The 15076-nt window shown below is 40.5% G+C and overlaps 1 protein-coding gene across 7 annotated transcripts in view; it reads right to left on the bottom strand.

Annotated features, from left to right (window-relative positions):
• CTTNBP2 (cortactin binding protein 2) overlaps positions 1–15076 on the bottom strand; it is a 171934-nt gene that overhangs the window by 104333 nt on the left and 52525 nt on the right. Inside the window, exon 2 of one of the 7 annotated variants that reach the window (XM_047849892.1) lies at positions 5874–5948. The exons of the other annotated variants lie outside the window; for them this stretch is intronic. The gene's annotated coding sequence lies outside the window, so the exon portion shown is untranslated. The remainder of the gene's footprint in view (positions 1–5873; positions 5949–15076) is intronic. 7 annotated transcript variants of the gene reach the window in all.

A 15076-nucleotide genomic window follows, 5' to 3' on the forward strand; every position in this document is an offset into this window, starting at 1 on the left:
TTGGAAATAAGAGCAAAGAATTAGAAATCAAACATATAGCCACTGGAAGAAATACTGTCCTCAGAGCTGATGCATTATTTGGAGGGAGAAGAGACCCAGGAAGGCATTAGAGCCACTAAACAGCTAAGAGTTTTGCAAAGCATTGGACTGTTCTTCCTTCATCACAAAAGCTTGTCACAGAACAAACACCACTCTTCTTTGGCTTTATGGCCTAGAAGGCTGCCTATTCCTCACAGGAAATAAACACTTCTCAGTCTGAATTAATTGAAAAATGTTTTTGTTTCACGAAGTAGTAATAAGAACTTACATTTGAACTACTCTTTGGGGATAAAGAGTCTGGATTACTAAATGGTCAAAGAATCCTACTGGTTAGAAAAAGGCTAATGATGTTTCCACATTTAAGTTTTTTGGGTTTTTTGGTAAGATATAATTCTAGCCATGGATGAAATATTTATTGGTTATTACACTTCCACTTTTAATTCAAACACTTAGAAAAAGAGAAAACATAAAAGTGGCTTATTTAAGACTTTAGTCCTCTATATTCAATCAGAACATTGCCAGTATCCCAGAGCACCTGAATCATGTGGATAAGCAATGGGATCAGAACTCACCATTTCTTGGGGCGTCTGGGTGGCTCAGTCAGTTAAGCGTCCAACTTCAGCTCAGGTCATGATCTCACGGTTCGTGAGTCTGAGCCCCACATCAGGGTCTCCACTGACAGTAAGGAGCCTGTTTGGGATTGTCTCTTTCCCTCTCTCTCTGCCCCTCCCCCTGTCTCTCTCTCTACAAAAATAAATAAGCTTTAAAAAAAAAAAGCAAGCAAGAAAGAAAAGAGCTCACAATTTCTTAATATCCTTGGCTCGAACAGCCATTACCAGAACGCTCCCTCAACATCCTCATGTCCTCAGACTTTATCACGACTACAAAGAGACCGCATTCTCCCCTAGTTCATCTTCCACTCCCCAAGCTCTGTTTCTCTCAATCCAGTGGAAAGCTCATGTTTCTTCAGATGCTTCTTCAGTTACTTCTCTACACAGTAATAAGCTTGGGTCCATTCAGCATCTGCCATCTGTGCTCTCTCGGAATGCTGAGCAATGCTAAAGCACATGAATAGCTCACTCTGAAGCCAGTATACATTTCAAGCCTCCAAGCTCACCTGGGTCCAAGGAGCCAAGATCACTATGGGTTCAGTGAGTCACAGTGGTAAGAAGGAGGCCTATCCTCCAACATGTCCCTGGTTTCATGGTGGACATGCCAAACCTTCTCTAGGATCCTAACTCACCGTTCTCCTCCTTGTGACATTCACCTTTGCTTTCCTCTTCGTATTGTGATCTCTTCCCAGCAATCTCAAAGTTCTCCATTATTACCTTTCTCAAAGGAAACTGTTTCTTTGACCCTCTAAGGTTGTTAATCCCATCTATGCCTCACCTTCCCTTACTGCTTCCTTTTATCTCCAAGCACTACAAATGATCCTCCCTGACCAAAACTACCTCTTCCAGAACCTTACATCCAACTGCCTGCCAAATAGGTTACCCTGGGTGTTCCAGTAAGGCCAGAAAATTCATCAAGTACCAAACTGAACTCTTCATCTTCTCCCCTGGACACCTTTACCTTACATATTCCCTGTCTGGGCTGTGGTACCACCACACTACAAACTCACCTGAGTGTCAACAGAGAAACCACTTTCACTCCTCTCGTACCCACAGCCAGTCAGTCCAGGCTCATCATTGCTGCCTTGCAAGAATTCCTCATATGTGTCCCCTCCAAACTATCCCAGCCATCACTGCCTTCCTCTGGCCCCTTGTCACCTTTATACTAACACTTGCAACAATCTCCTGCTTGGTCTCCACACCTCTGTCTCTCCAATCAATCTTACTCTTTGCTCCTAAGAAGGATTACTCCAAAATGCAGGTGTAAGGAACTGATCAAAATCTGTCCAGAGTTCTTATTACTTAACAATAAGGCCCAAACTTTCATGAAGGTCCTCCATGATCTGACCTCTTATTCTCTCTCTACTCTTATTTTTTCAATGTTTATTTATTTTGAGAAGGAAAAAGAGAGAAAGAGAGAGAGAGAGAGAGAGAGAGAGAGAGAGCAAGCAGAGGAGGGACAGAGAGAGAGGGAGAGACTCCCAAACAGGCTCCACACCACCAGTGCAGAGCCCAATGCAGGACTCAGTCCCACGAATTGTGAGTTCAGGTCCTGATCCAAAACCAAGAGTCAGATGCTTAACTGACTAAGCCACCCAGGCAACCCTCTACTCTCCTTTTTTACATACTAGCACCCACCCTCCTCCTCTTTACCTCCTAAGATTTCTAATAACTGCATTTTCTTATTTTCTGTATTCTTCATATTCTGGCATCTAGGGAGAGAGATTCCTCCCAGAGCTAGCCAGTTGTTAAAGACAGCCCATGACTCTCCTGTGACTGTGACCTCTAGATGCAAACCAACCAATGCAGGGCCCATGGCCCCTCTGTCTGCCTCCTTTAGCAGACTCTCACACATGCAGCCACTCTCCCCTGCCCTAACCATCACCCCCCAGCCAGGTACAGCCAGGTACTCAACAAAGAGGGGCAGTCTCTCCACCCTGGAGCCTCCTGAAAGTATTCATAAGTCTGCTTACCTTGCCTTACCCATTTGGAAACCACAATGAAGACTTCTTGTCCATGCTTTCCCTCACTCCTGCCTCCAGACCGATCCCGGTGCTTCCCCCTGTGGCCCTGTCTGGCAATGCTGGGCCTACTTCTAGGGACCAGAGTATAAAAAATTCTCCCCCTACGACAGTCATTTCCATGTTTGTGTCTTACCATATGTGATTAAAACAAATCCTGGGTTAATTTTTAAAACAAGTTTCAACTACAAAACTATTTACAAGGCCCTGACTTTGCTGTGCTGTTGCAGGTCTCTGTGCACATAGCCAGTAAGTTGTATTCTTCCTATGAGAGCCAGTTTCTAGTGTGTCTTTCTACGTGAAGCCTTTTCTGACCCCCCCCCCCCCAGTGCCGAACCCCCCTTTGTGCCCCCACGGTACAATGTGTGTGGCTCCTACCCAAACATTTCTGCATCACCACAACTGAGTTATTTGCTTCAAACTCTCCCCCTTCCCTCTCCCCTCCAAAGCCAGGAAGTCAACTACAAGGAGACTGGGCCATACTTATGTTTATCATGAGCACTGACCTTGTATACAATAAACAATCAATTCTTTATGAATTTAAATGTACATCAGTAGTGTCAGTACTGAATAGACCAGCTTTGCTGCTTTGAAATCGAGCACTCCAATTAAGAATTTCCAACTAGAAGGAAAAAAGTTAATCAGTAATATCTTTAGACACAATTTATTCTCATTTAAACTATACCCTGTCCCCCCCCCCAAAAAAAAAATACAGATAACATCTTAATGATGGCCCAACCAAACGGACTGACTTTGGAATTTATTTTCCTAAATATATTTGGCTAGGGGTGTGTGATATAAGCTTAGAATAAACAATACGGTACCTTTAAAAAAAAAAATGAGAAGACAGTCTGATTCTGAACCAGGAAATTATGCTAATTTCCTTTTTATCTTCCTCCTTAAGATTCTTTTATAATTCACTCCAGTTAGGAAATGATACAAAGCACAGATCTAAACAAACTGATTTCTCTTCTCTTCCTTATGAAAGACAATTTAAAATTGGTTGAATTGGTTGCTTAGAATTCAAGGTAAGTACCTAGTCTGAGGCAGAGTATTTATGTCAATTTATAAAAGAACTATAGTAAAATTAACATTTAAAAATGAACAAACATTACTTTTTCAAGTGTTGATCATAAATATCTTGACATCTGGAGAAATCTCACTCAGACCATTCGACTCTACTGCTTTCAGCACGTGATGAGTTGCCATAACATGTTCTATTTTATTTTGAGCACAAATACACAGACTAATTCCTTGGTCCACAGGGAAGGTGCTAGGTTGGGTTTACTTATGTCCTCAAAATAAAATAATTCTGGCCCTTCAAAAGCTACACAAGCAAAAAAGGTTGAGGCTTTGTTTATTTAGAGGTGCCTCTTGGAAATGCCTCAAGTTATGTAACAGCGTTCCAATTTTCCTACTCTCCTCAGATAATTGCCAGCATCAATAAAAGGAAAAACGGCTTACTGTCCTTACTTCCTTAGGTGGAACTGCGAACCTAAGCAGGCCAGCTGTCATGCGTGGATGGACGCTCTAACCAACAAGCCTCCCCACAGAGGGGCAGCTAAAGTGGCGTAAAAAGTAGCTGCAAGAGCCACCTTCCCTCTCAGCCCCAAGGTCAGCACAGTAAGTTATCAGTGTGTCTTGTCCACATGAAAAACAGGTACACCAACTCACAAGGCTCACATTGCTTAAGGCTAAAGGGTCTGGTCGAGCTTTTGGAAAGAAATTGGAGATTCTAGAGATGCAAAGCCACCTAATTCAGTCCCGAATGGACACTCTGGTTTCAAACTGCCTGGATTTGAATTTTGGCGGTAGAATTTCCTAGCTCGGTGGCCTCTGCGAAGTTGCTAAACACCCTAAGCCTCAGTCTCTCATGTGTAAAACCGAGATTATAATACCTAGGTCATAGCCTTGTTGAAAAGCTTAAGGAGATACTTAATGTACAGTGCACAGCATGTTGACTGACACAATGACCAGTGTTCAGTACACTGAACACTGTCACACTTACACACTCAGTGTGTCACACTTACACACTCAGTAAGAGAGGATAAATTATATACCACTTATAAATTACCCAGACTAAGTCTAGGCTGCAGCATTGGTTAAAGGAGGCTTCATTACTAAGACTGATGTTCCTACTTCTTCCTGTTACTTCAAGTTTTAAGTTCAGGTCACATCCTTGAATTAGCAAGCTAAGAACTACTGCTAAAAACTTTTTAAAGACTATTTTTTAAAGCACTCTTTAAAGATTCACAGCAAAACTGAGAGGATGGTACAGAGATTTCCCACCCACCTCTGCCCCTACACATACATAGCCTCTCCCATTACCAACACCTCCCCCCCCACCAGAGTGGTACATCTGTTACAACTGATGAACCTACACCGACACATCATCACCCAAAGTCCATAGTTTACCTCAGAGTTCTCTTGGTCTTGTACATTCTATGGGTTTGGACAACTGTATAACATACATCCGTCATTATAGGGTCATACAGAGCAGTTTTGCTGCTCCGAAAGTCCTCTGGGCTCCACCTAATCACCCCTCTTCCCCTCCTCACTCCTGCCACATCACTGATCTTTTGACTCTGTTGCCTTTTCCATAACGTCATATACTTCGAATCGTGCAGTATGTAGCCTTTTCACATTAGCTTTGTTCACTTAGTAAGATGCATTTAAGGTTTCTCCACATCTTCTCATAGCTTGGTAGCTCATTTCTTTTTAGCACTAAATAATATGCCATTGTCTGCATGTACCACAGCCTATCCATTCACTACTGAAGGACGTCTTGGTTGTGTCCATATTTTGGCAGTTATGAATAAAGCTCCTATAAATCCCTGTGCATGTTTTTGCGTAGACATAAGTTTTCAACCCTTTTGGCTAACTACCAAGAAATGGATTGCTGGATTGTATGGTAAGAGTATGTTTAGTTTTATAAGAAACCTCCAAACTGTCTTCCCAATTGGCTGCACCATTTTGCATTCCCACCAGCAAGGAAAGACAGCTCCCGCTGTTGCTGCACATCTTCACCAGCATTTAGTGTTCTCATTGTTTGGACCTTGGTCATTCCGATCACTATGTGTAGAGCTGAAATTTTTATCATTTCATGGGTTTTTTTTTTTCCTTCACATATTTCTTTTTATAAAACTGAGTGATCTTTAAGAATACTGAGAGGGTTAATAAATGTAATTCTTGTAGAAGGTACCTTAATCCTCCAGTTCTACCAGCGCTGTACTTTTCAGAGAAACCAGGGCCATTCTTTTGCCTGAGAAGAGTTAACCTGAAGAAATCAGAGTTGAGAAATGGAGAGAGTGAGACTAAGTGCTGACCGACATCATTTGAGTCCTTGAGTCTAGCTAGCCATTCCTAACAGCTAGACTTACTCCTGTAACTTTTCAATTACATGAGCCAATATATTCTTGGGAGCTATTTGGTTTCTGTTCCTTGCAACCCCCAAATTTGTCAATAACAAAGCACTAAACTCCAGACTTTTGTAATGACAATACCAACAATTACAACAAAATGGTCACTTGTTAACATCTGTAAGCCTAATAAACTTTAATGTCACAACCACTAACCCTCACTGACAGATCTTTCCAGATTCTGATTTCTGCTTCTCCTCTCGTGGTACACCCTGGCTACCTTCTTTGCTCTTATACTCTTCCTGTCATTTTCCCTGACCAATCTCTCTACCAACTACCTCTATACAAAGGATGGTCTAGAGGCACCAGAAAGGTGGCCATCCACCTAAGGCTGTGGCCAACAAGGTCCCCTTTCATCTGACCTTTGCCTTCTCAGCCCCACCCTACCACTCTATACCCTAGTTGAGGCCAGCCAACCTACGAAGACGATGACAGGAACAAATCATTATTTAAAATCAGGAAATTTGGGTGTAGTTTGTGATGTGGCAATAGATAACTGGAATATTGGCCTAAGAGATACAATTTCCTGAGGGGAGATACACAGATTCAACCTAGAGGTAAGTACCACATTAACAAGTTGCTCAGTAGCACTGAACGGTTTAATGCTTTCTACAAATCCTCCAAGCATCACAGTCCATTCTTGGTGTTAGCAACAATCATGGTGAAATGGGAAAAGACTAGACTCTGAGCCTAAAGACCAGAGTTCAGCCACTAAGACAACTGGAGAGTTAACAGTGGCTCCAGTTTCCCATTTAGTAAAACGGAGCATGTTATAAAGAATACATAGCACAAAACATGAGTATGGTGTGTAAAGTTAACGTTATTATTAAAATAGCTGTATGTGATATCTGATGTCTTGTTTGAGGACATACCTTGGACCACAGGCAATCCTTTTCCTTATACACTATTCAATCATTACAGAAGGAACAGGAAGAATTTTAAAAATTCATTCACATATATTAATTCTGCATTAATCACAGGCCCAATATTTGAAAACTCTCCTACTTATTAAAAGGATTTATAGATCTGAATTCAATCTTTTTTTTCCCCCTCAAAAAATGATCAGCTATTTAACAAGTGATCTAGCTTGAAAAATGTACTATTTCATTCATTTCAGGGGTTCAACTATTATATATCGCCTTTGATTTTGTCCTTACAAAAATATTAATGAAAACAGTGGCATATAAGATACTGAGAGAAACCTGAATTAGGATAAAGATTTCAGGACTTACTTCTCTAGATTTGTTCTTATAAGCCTTTTTAATAATATGCATTTATGTAGCAGCTGGGAAGCATTGTATCATTTTATTATTCAGAATTTCTTCACTTCTTTTAAGAGTTTTCTACGTTTTTGCTTAATAACGTATATGAACATTCCAAATGGGAGCTTTAAAAAAAATCCTCCAAAATGCAATTTCCACAGGTTCATGGTCATTTCCCAGAGAAACATTAAAATTCATTTTAAGGCCTTCTCTAAACACCTACCTAAACTAAGAACCTACCTATTATTCTCTTGGTACAAAATCTCATCACGATTAGTAATTTTTTCCCACAATATGTTCCCCCAACCCCTCACCCTGTCTACATCATGAGAGCCAGGTAACCATTAGCTATTACTATTAGAATTTACATATGCAGCCTCATTAAATCCTGGCAACCATATTAAGATGGTTATTTATACCCCACTTGTCAAAGTGGTAAATGAGATTTAAGGAATAGGAAGACATTTCCTAAAGTCTCACAGCTAATAAAGGCAAAGTCTGGACTAAGTTCCAAAGCTCTGTATTAATATCACAGAACTGCCTTAATAGAGCATCTTGTAGGTTAGTAAAATCCTCTAATAACAGCTAAAGGGATCACAATAAATGAAATACTTCAACACACTTATAACGTGACAAATCACTATGTTTAATGTGCTAGTAGGTTATTTGTTTTAAGGGGATCCAAACACTTTAGTCTTGTTTTTATTTTTTTTAATGTTTATTCACTTTTGAGAGGGTGAGAAAGAGAGGGAGAGGGAGAGGGAGAGAGAAGGAGGGAGAGGAAGAGAAGGAGAGGGAGAGGAAGGGAGGAGGAAAGAGAGAGAGCGTAAGCAGGGGAGGAGCAGACAGAGAGAGGGAGACACAGAATCTGAAGTAGGCTCCAGGCTCTGAGCCTGATGTGGGGCTTGAACCCACAAACCACGAGATCATGACCTGAGCTGAACTAAGATGCTTAACCAACTGAGCTATGTAGGTCCCCCCACTTTACTCTTACTAAAGTGCTCTTATGAGCATTCTAGCCACACAGTTAGTGTAATAAAAATGCTACTTCTATCTCGAGAAGAAATAAGGTCAAACCTCTGACTTCAGGAGTCACATGGCAGAGCAGAGCCTGGTCCTGGTTCTACCTTCCACTCCAGTCCTGTTAGTGACTGGACCCCAGCCACACAGCCCCACCCTACCATACCTCAGTTTGTCATCCACAGCACAATACCTCAGGTCCCACCGAGTAACACATCTTTACTTCTACGAAATCACCCGAAGATGGTTTTAAAAACAGCCTTTACCCATCAAATATTTTTATGATAATTAACTCCAATAACAAATTACATTGACCAAATCATCAAATTTAATTAATCTCAACTTCTAAAGTTACAACTCAACCTATTCTCCTGATTCCGAAAGTTTCACTCTATGTAGAGTATAAAAATTAACACACACATTATACATGTGTATGTGTATATATGTACACACAAATATATACACATACATACATGAACACCTGTTCATACATTTCATAAACAGGGCATATTTTAAAGGTTTTGAAGACTGAGAAGCACAATACCATAACTAAGCAACACAAGTTTATTGAACCCATAGGCTTTTGAAACATTTCTAGTTCCAGAAATAGCCTAGATGGGAAAAACTACCTTTTGTGAAGAGTAGAACCCTGGGTCACAACCAACTCCTGTGTCAACGAATCAAGGGAGAAGGGCTATTTCTGATTCCCATCAGCATCCCCCAGCACCACAGTGGGGTCAGGCACATCACGAGATCAAAAATGAATAAATAAGTCCTTTCCACCCCTTGAACAATGACCTCCTCATACATGTAAACTATTATCACACAGGTGCATAATCTATAAGCACATCCCTGGGACGGTGCAGGGTCATCTTACATGGTTATCGCTTGCTTCGGTGGCAGAGTATGGTTCTAGCTCTTTGGAAAGCAGTCTGGAATTCTCCTGTGGGCAATTATTTCCATTGCCACTGGGGAAAGCTGTGTTTTCCAGCAGGAAATGTGAATTATGAGGATGAATGCTAAGTAATTGAGACTGCTCAGTGTGGGGTCCAGAGGAACAATGGGTGTAGGCAGGACACAGCTGAACATGAGCAAGCTATTTTTCAAAAGCCAATTATCTAACCAGCAGTTCTCCAACTTTTTGGTCTCAGGATTACTCTTAAAAATTATTAAAGAGCCAAATAATTTGTTTATGTGGATTATAGCTGTTGCCATTTATCTTATTAGAAATTAAAACCGAGAGGGGTGCCTGGGTGGCTCAGTCAGTTAAGCATCAGACTTCGGCTCAGGTCATGATCTTGCAGTTCATGAGTTTGAGCCTTGCATCAGGTTCTATGCTGACAGCGTGGAGCCTGGAGCCTGCTTCGGATTTTCTCTCTCTCTCTCTCTCTCTCTCTCTGCTCTCCTGTCTTTCTCTCTCTCTCTCAAAAATAAAGACTAAAAAAATTTTTTTAATTAAAACTGAGAAAATTTAAATCTATTAACTTATTTCAAAACAGTAAATCCACTGCATGTTAACATAAACATGTCTTATGGAAAAAATCACTACAGTTTCCAAACCAAAGTGAGAAAATGGCATTATTTTATATTTCTGCAAATTGCTCTAATATCCTTCTTAATAGAAAATGGCCAGATTATCCTATCTGCTTCTTCATTTCATCTGTTGCAATATCATATGTCACATCAGCTCTGGAATACTCCCATCTATACTCAGGACAGGATGAGAGTGGAAAAAGATAATAATGTCTACTGTTATTACAAAAACTGTTTTGATCTCTTGGACTTAGAAGGTCTTCAGTTTCCTTTCATCTTCACTCTTTCCTTAAGTCTTCCAGAACATTTCCGCCTTGTACCAGTTTTGCTACAGAGAATGAAGAGCCCTCTACACCCACTTGTGCCAGAAAGTTAATGAGAGAATAGCAACCCTCAAATATCAAATGTCACAGTAGTGGTAGCCTCAGGACCCTAAAAGGATAGACATCTCTCCAAGGATAAAGTAAATCTCAAATACAAAGCTAAGGCATTTTGGTAGAACTTTTTCCCCACCAGAAATCACATGCATCTGACTTGGGCTCAGGTCATCATCTCATGGTTCATGGATTCACCCGGCAATGGGCTCTCTATCAGCGCAGAGCCCACTTCGGATCCTCTGTCTGTCTCTCTCACTCTCTCTCTCAAAAATAATTAAGCACTTAAAAAAAATGCATCTGTATTTCACAGGGGACAATTTGGAGTCAATCTAAATCCATTCATTCAATAACAGTGAACAAAACAAAATCCCTGCCCTCACAGAGTTTATATCCTCGTGGGAAAATAAAAACAAACGTGAAAATATGTTAAGCATATAAAAATACATAGCATATGAAATGGTAATAAATGCAATGGAACTAAAGAAAGCAAGAAAGGAGAACAGGGCTGCATGTGATATGGACAGTGGTGAGAATTTAAAATAGGACAGTCAGGGAAAGCCTCATGAAGATGACATTGCAGCAAAGACCTACAAAGGGGAGGGAGAGAGCCACAGGTCCATTCAGAAGAGCTTTCCAGGCAGGGAAAACAAATGCAAGAGCCCCAAAACTGGAACAGGCAAGGGGGCCAGCAGGGCTACAGAGGAACAAGCAGCGGGGGGGGGGGGGGGGGGGGGGGACTAGGAGAGAACAGTAGAGATAGGAGTCAGGGGTACCATGTAGCCCTCAGGCCACTGAAAGGCCACTGCCTCAGAGATGATGACCACTAAGACTGTGAGCCTAAGGATGACATACCCAGTTGTAACAGGAGCACTCTAGCTGCTCTGAAGAATACAGACTATGGTGTGGCCACTGCAGAAGTGAGGGACCAGCTAGGAAGCTGCTGAAACAACCCAGGCAAGAGGGTTTCAGCCGATAGAATAATTATGCCCAAGGAGGTCCTAATCTCTGGAAACTGTGATTACCCTACCTGGCAAAAGGGACTTTGGAGATAGGGTTAAGTTAAGGATATTGAGATAGGAAGCTTATCCAAGATCATGTGGGTGAGCTGAATATAGTCATGTGGATCCTTGAAAGAGAGAAGCAGAAGTGTCAGAAGCAGATGTGATTATGGAAGGAGAGGAGGGAGGAGAAACTACTTACTATGCAGTTGGCTTTGAAGACAGAGGAAGGGACCACAAGCCAAGGAACACAGGCAGCCTCTGGAAGCTAGAGAGGACAAGGAACATTCTCTCCAACAAACCCTCTAGAAGGAACTGAGCCCTGACGACCCATTTAACACTCCGACCTCCCGAAGTGTAAGCTAAAAAATTTGTGTTGCTTTTAAGCCACTAAGTTTGTGATAATTTTGTTACAGTAGTGCTATTAACTGTGTCCCCCTATATTCATATGTTGAAACCTAATCCCCAAGGTGATGACATCTGGAGGCAGAGCCTTTGGGAGGTGACTGGGTGAAGACAGTGGAATCATCATGAATGGGAGGGCTCCCTAGCCCCTTTCTACCATGCAGGGTCATAAACCAAGAAGTGGGCTCTCACCCAAAATCTTGATCTTCGACTTCCCAGCCTTCACAAACGTGAGAAATGTTTGTTGTTAAAGTCCCCCAACCTATGGCATTCTTGTGATAGCTGCCCAAATGGACCTAGACAAACAACAGGAACCAAAACAGATTACTGTCGGTGGAGATGGACAGAAGCAGTCAGACTCCATCTTACAGAGCCAACCAGATTTGCAGAGAGGTTGGATGTAGGTATAGGAAAAAAAGAGGAACTAAGTCTTACTCCAAGTTGTTTTGTTTTCTTCTCCTGGCAACTACAAGAATGGATTGACTTTCAGTTGGGATAGTGTTAGAAAAAAAGCTGATGAGATTAATACCAAGGGAGAATGGAAGAACAAGGGATGGCATCAGCTAGTAGACAACTATTCAAGGAGGTTTGCTGTAAGGGGGGGAGGGGGTGACACAAAAGGGGATAACTGCTGAAGAGGTCCCTGAATATTCGAGAAGGTACAGAATCAGGTGTACAGTGGCCAGGGGAACCTGAGCCCAGAAGTCTGCCCTCAGTGAGAGGAGATATGAGTATGTGGTACAGATACCAGTGAACGGAGATGACCGTGACAGAATATGGAAGTCTGGATTGCTTCTGGCTCTCAGTGAAATTGAAAGCAGCTGAAAATGAAGCAAAGGGAGGCGGTGAAGGAAGGTCTCAGAAAACAGAAGAAACGTGAAACAATCCAGGGGAACAGGTGAGTCAAGTGTTAAGAAATGTGATATAACTGCCACCCAGCACAAAGGGCCCATAAGAGGATACACCTGTGAATTTAAAGTGAGCCCAGCCAGCCAGGTTGAGCCTCTCCAGCCTGTAGAGCCCTACTTGTGTGGGCATGAAATAGGCAGAGAGTTGAATTTAACACGTATCCGGTTTTTGCCAAGTGAACTGGGCAAACTGAGAGACCCAGGGAATTGGGGGGGAATCTTCAAAGAAGGAACTGCAACGGTACCTCATGAGGTCTAAGATGGTGGCATTTCCGACCACTGACATTTCATGTTAAATCCATAATGTGCAGTGATTAAAAACCACAATGCTTAAGAGTATCTGGCAATATGTTTACAATGTATTGTGAAAACAGGTTGCCCAAATTACTATGTAGAGCATGAACCTCTTTTGAGAGATTCCCTTTTATGCAGAGAAAAATGGTGACTTCTGAACGATGGGAATATCTTTTTGTGCCTTTTTAAGATACTCTACAAAGAACATTTATTGCTTTAATAATTAGGGGAAATTATACATGTTAAATAACATAACTGTTAAAATTCTTCATAAATTATGTCGTTTAAAACCATTCCCACTTAAATTACAGGTTTCATGCTATATGAATAGGTCAGCCTAAAATCATTAGCAGGTGTTATCAATATGCATTAACATGACATAGATTTTTACAAGCAAATGTATTTGAATGTGCTGTGCATCTCCTTAGAAGGCTTTCTAAGCTAAAACATCTCTAAAGATACCCATAGGAAAAACTGTTGGTCAGACAGTATGCATCAAGGTGGTGTAACAGATGTCATCTATCTCGGTTAGTTAGGCATCCTTTTTGATTCACTGGTACCTCTGTGATTTCTGCTGTTTAATATTTTGAAAACCATCCCTTTACATAGCTAACAGAAAAACAGCAGATGACAGAATATAGAAAAGTAATTAGGTTGTAGTTCTTCAACCATATGAAATACAGCCAGTCAACAAGGCTACAATTTATGAACACTCAAAACACTAAAAATACTTAAAATGCTTGATTAAAAAATGGAGAATAGAAAATGATATTGAAATAACCTAGTTACAACTCTGTTACAGTGGTAATATTATGGGTCAACTTTTAAGTCAAAATTTTACAATACAGTAATATATGTATCCATTAGGAAAAAGTAGTATAATTTTCTGGTACAGGAAGGATTAGAACTCAGTTATTAGTAAGGAAAACAGAGCCACAGAGAAATAGCAATCCCCATGGGTCTTATAAACCATGTAAAAAATGTCTAAAAAGCTGTGACTTTAAATCATCACACAATGCTATCTGCAAAGTTAAGGCAAAGACTAATGAGACATTTGAATAGCCCATAGAGGAAAATTGTTACATTTTACAAAGTTTAAATTTTCAATTGCCATAAACAAGTTTTTTATTAATAAAACTTAAAAAGCTTCTCCATTATTATTGCTATCTGATAATGTTCACTCCTTGGTTAAATGTATCAAGATATAAAAGCTAGCTTCTTGTATAGTGACATTTTTTTTCTTGAACAGATACCTATATAATTTAATATTGTCTCAGGATTAAGAATACTCTCATTGTAAAAGGCTAGCGTAACTTGCAATGAAGTAAAAATGGCAGTGAGTGTTTATCATAAGTTATACTTGGTTAGTTACATTTTAAAAACACACTATCCACTTAGAGACACCACAGAAAGTAGCAACAAGGCCATATAAAAAATCAACATACAATTCACCGGCAGGAAGAAACAAATGAATAACAACATTTTGTATTACAGGGCTATCAAAACGCTTGTAACATTTTAAACCATTTGAGGTGTGCCAGAAAAAATGTGGCACAAACTGGTTTGCAAAGCATGAGGAGTAGGACAATAAAAGGAGCTGGAAAGTACCAAGTCAAGCATGTGGAAAACTGTTAAACTTTCAAACTGATGAACTTGCAAACTGAAGTATCTTGATTGGACGAGATGTTTCGCAGAACTATTAGAGGGCTATAGGAAAATGTTTAATGTCAACTAACAGTACTTAAACTGCAGAGTATATTCACAAATTCATAAAAAATGTTTGTCACAGGCAGCCATTGTACATTCTTAGAAAAAGTGTTAAAAGCCAAAATTATTTAACATCAACTCATTTTGTACACAAGTGTGTTTTGGTCCCATGTTCAAGTTTTTATAGCTACTGCTTGGCCTAACCATATCTGGATATAAGTGATATACTTGTTCAGTCTAAAAAACCGAGCACATAAACTAATTAAAAAGGAACACAGGAAATGATAGGAGATCACACTGGCAAATGGTTTGAAGGTCACACAGCCCATCTGTTTATTTAGAGGACCTGATGATTGCCTAGTTCACAGCAGAGCATCAGAAAGCTGTGCATTTTTTTTTTTTTTACTTGTTTTAACGTTTATTTATTTTTGAGACAGAGAGAGACAAAGCATGAATGGGGGAAGGTCAGAGAGAGGGAGACA

The sequence above is a fragment of the Prionailurus viverrinus genome, chromosome A2, assembly GCF_022837055.1.
Source record: "Prionailurus viverrinus isolate Anna chromosome A2, UM_Priviv_1.0, whole genome shotgun sequence".
NCBI lineage: Eukaryota > Metazoa > Chordata > Mammalia > Carnivora > Felidae > Prionailurus > Prionailurus viverrinus.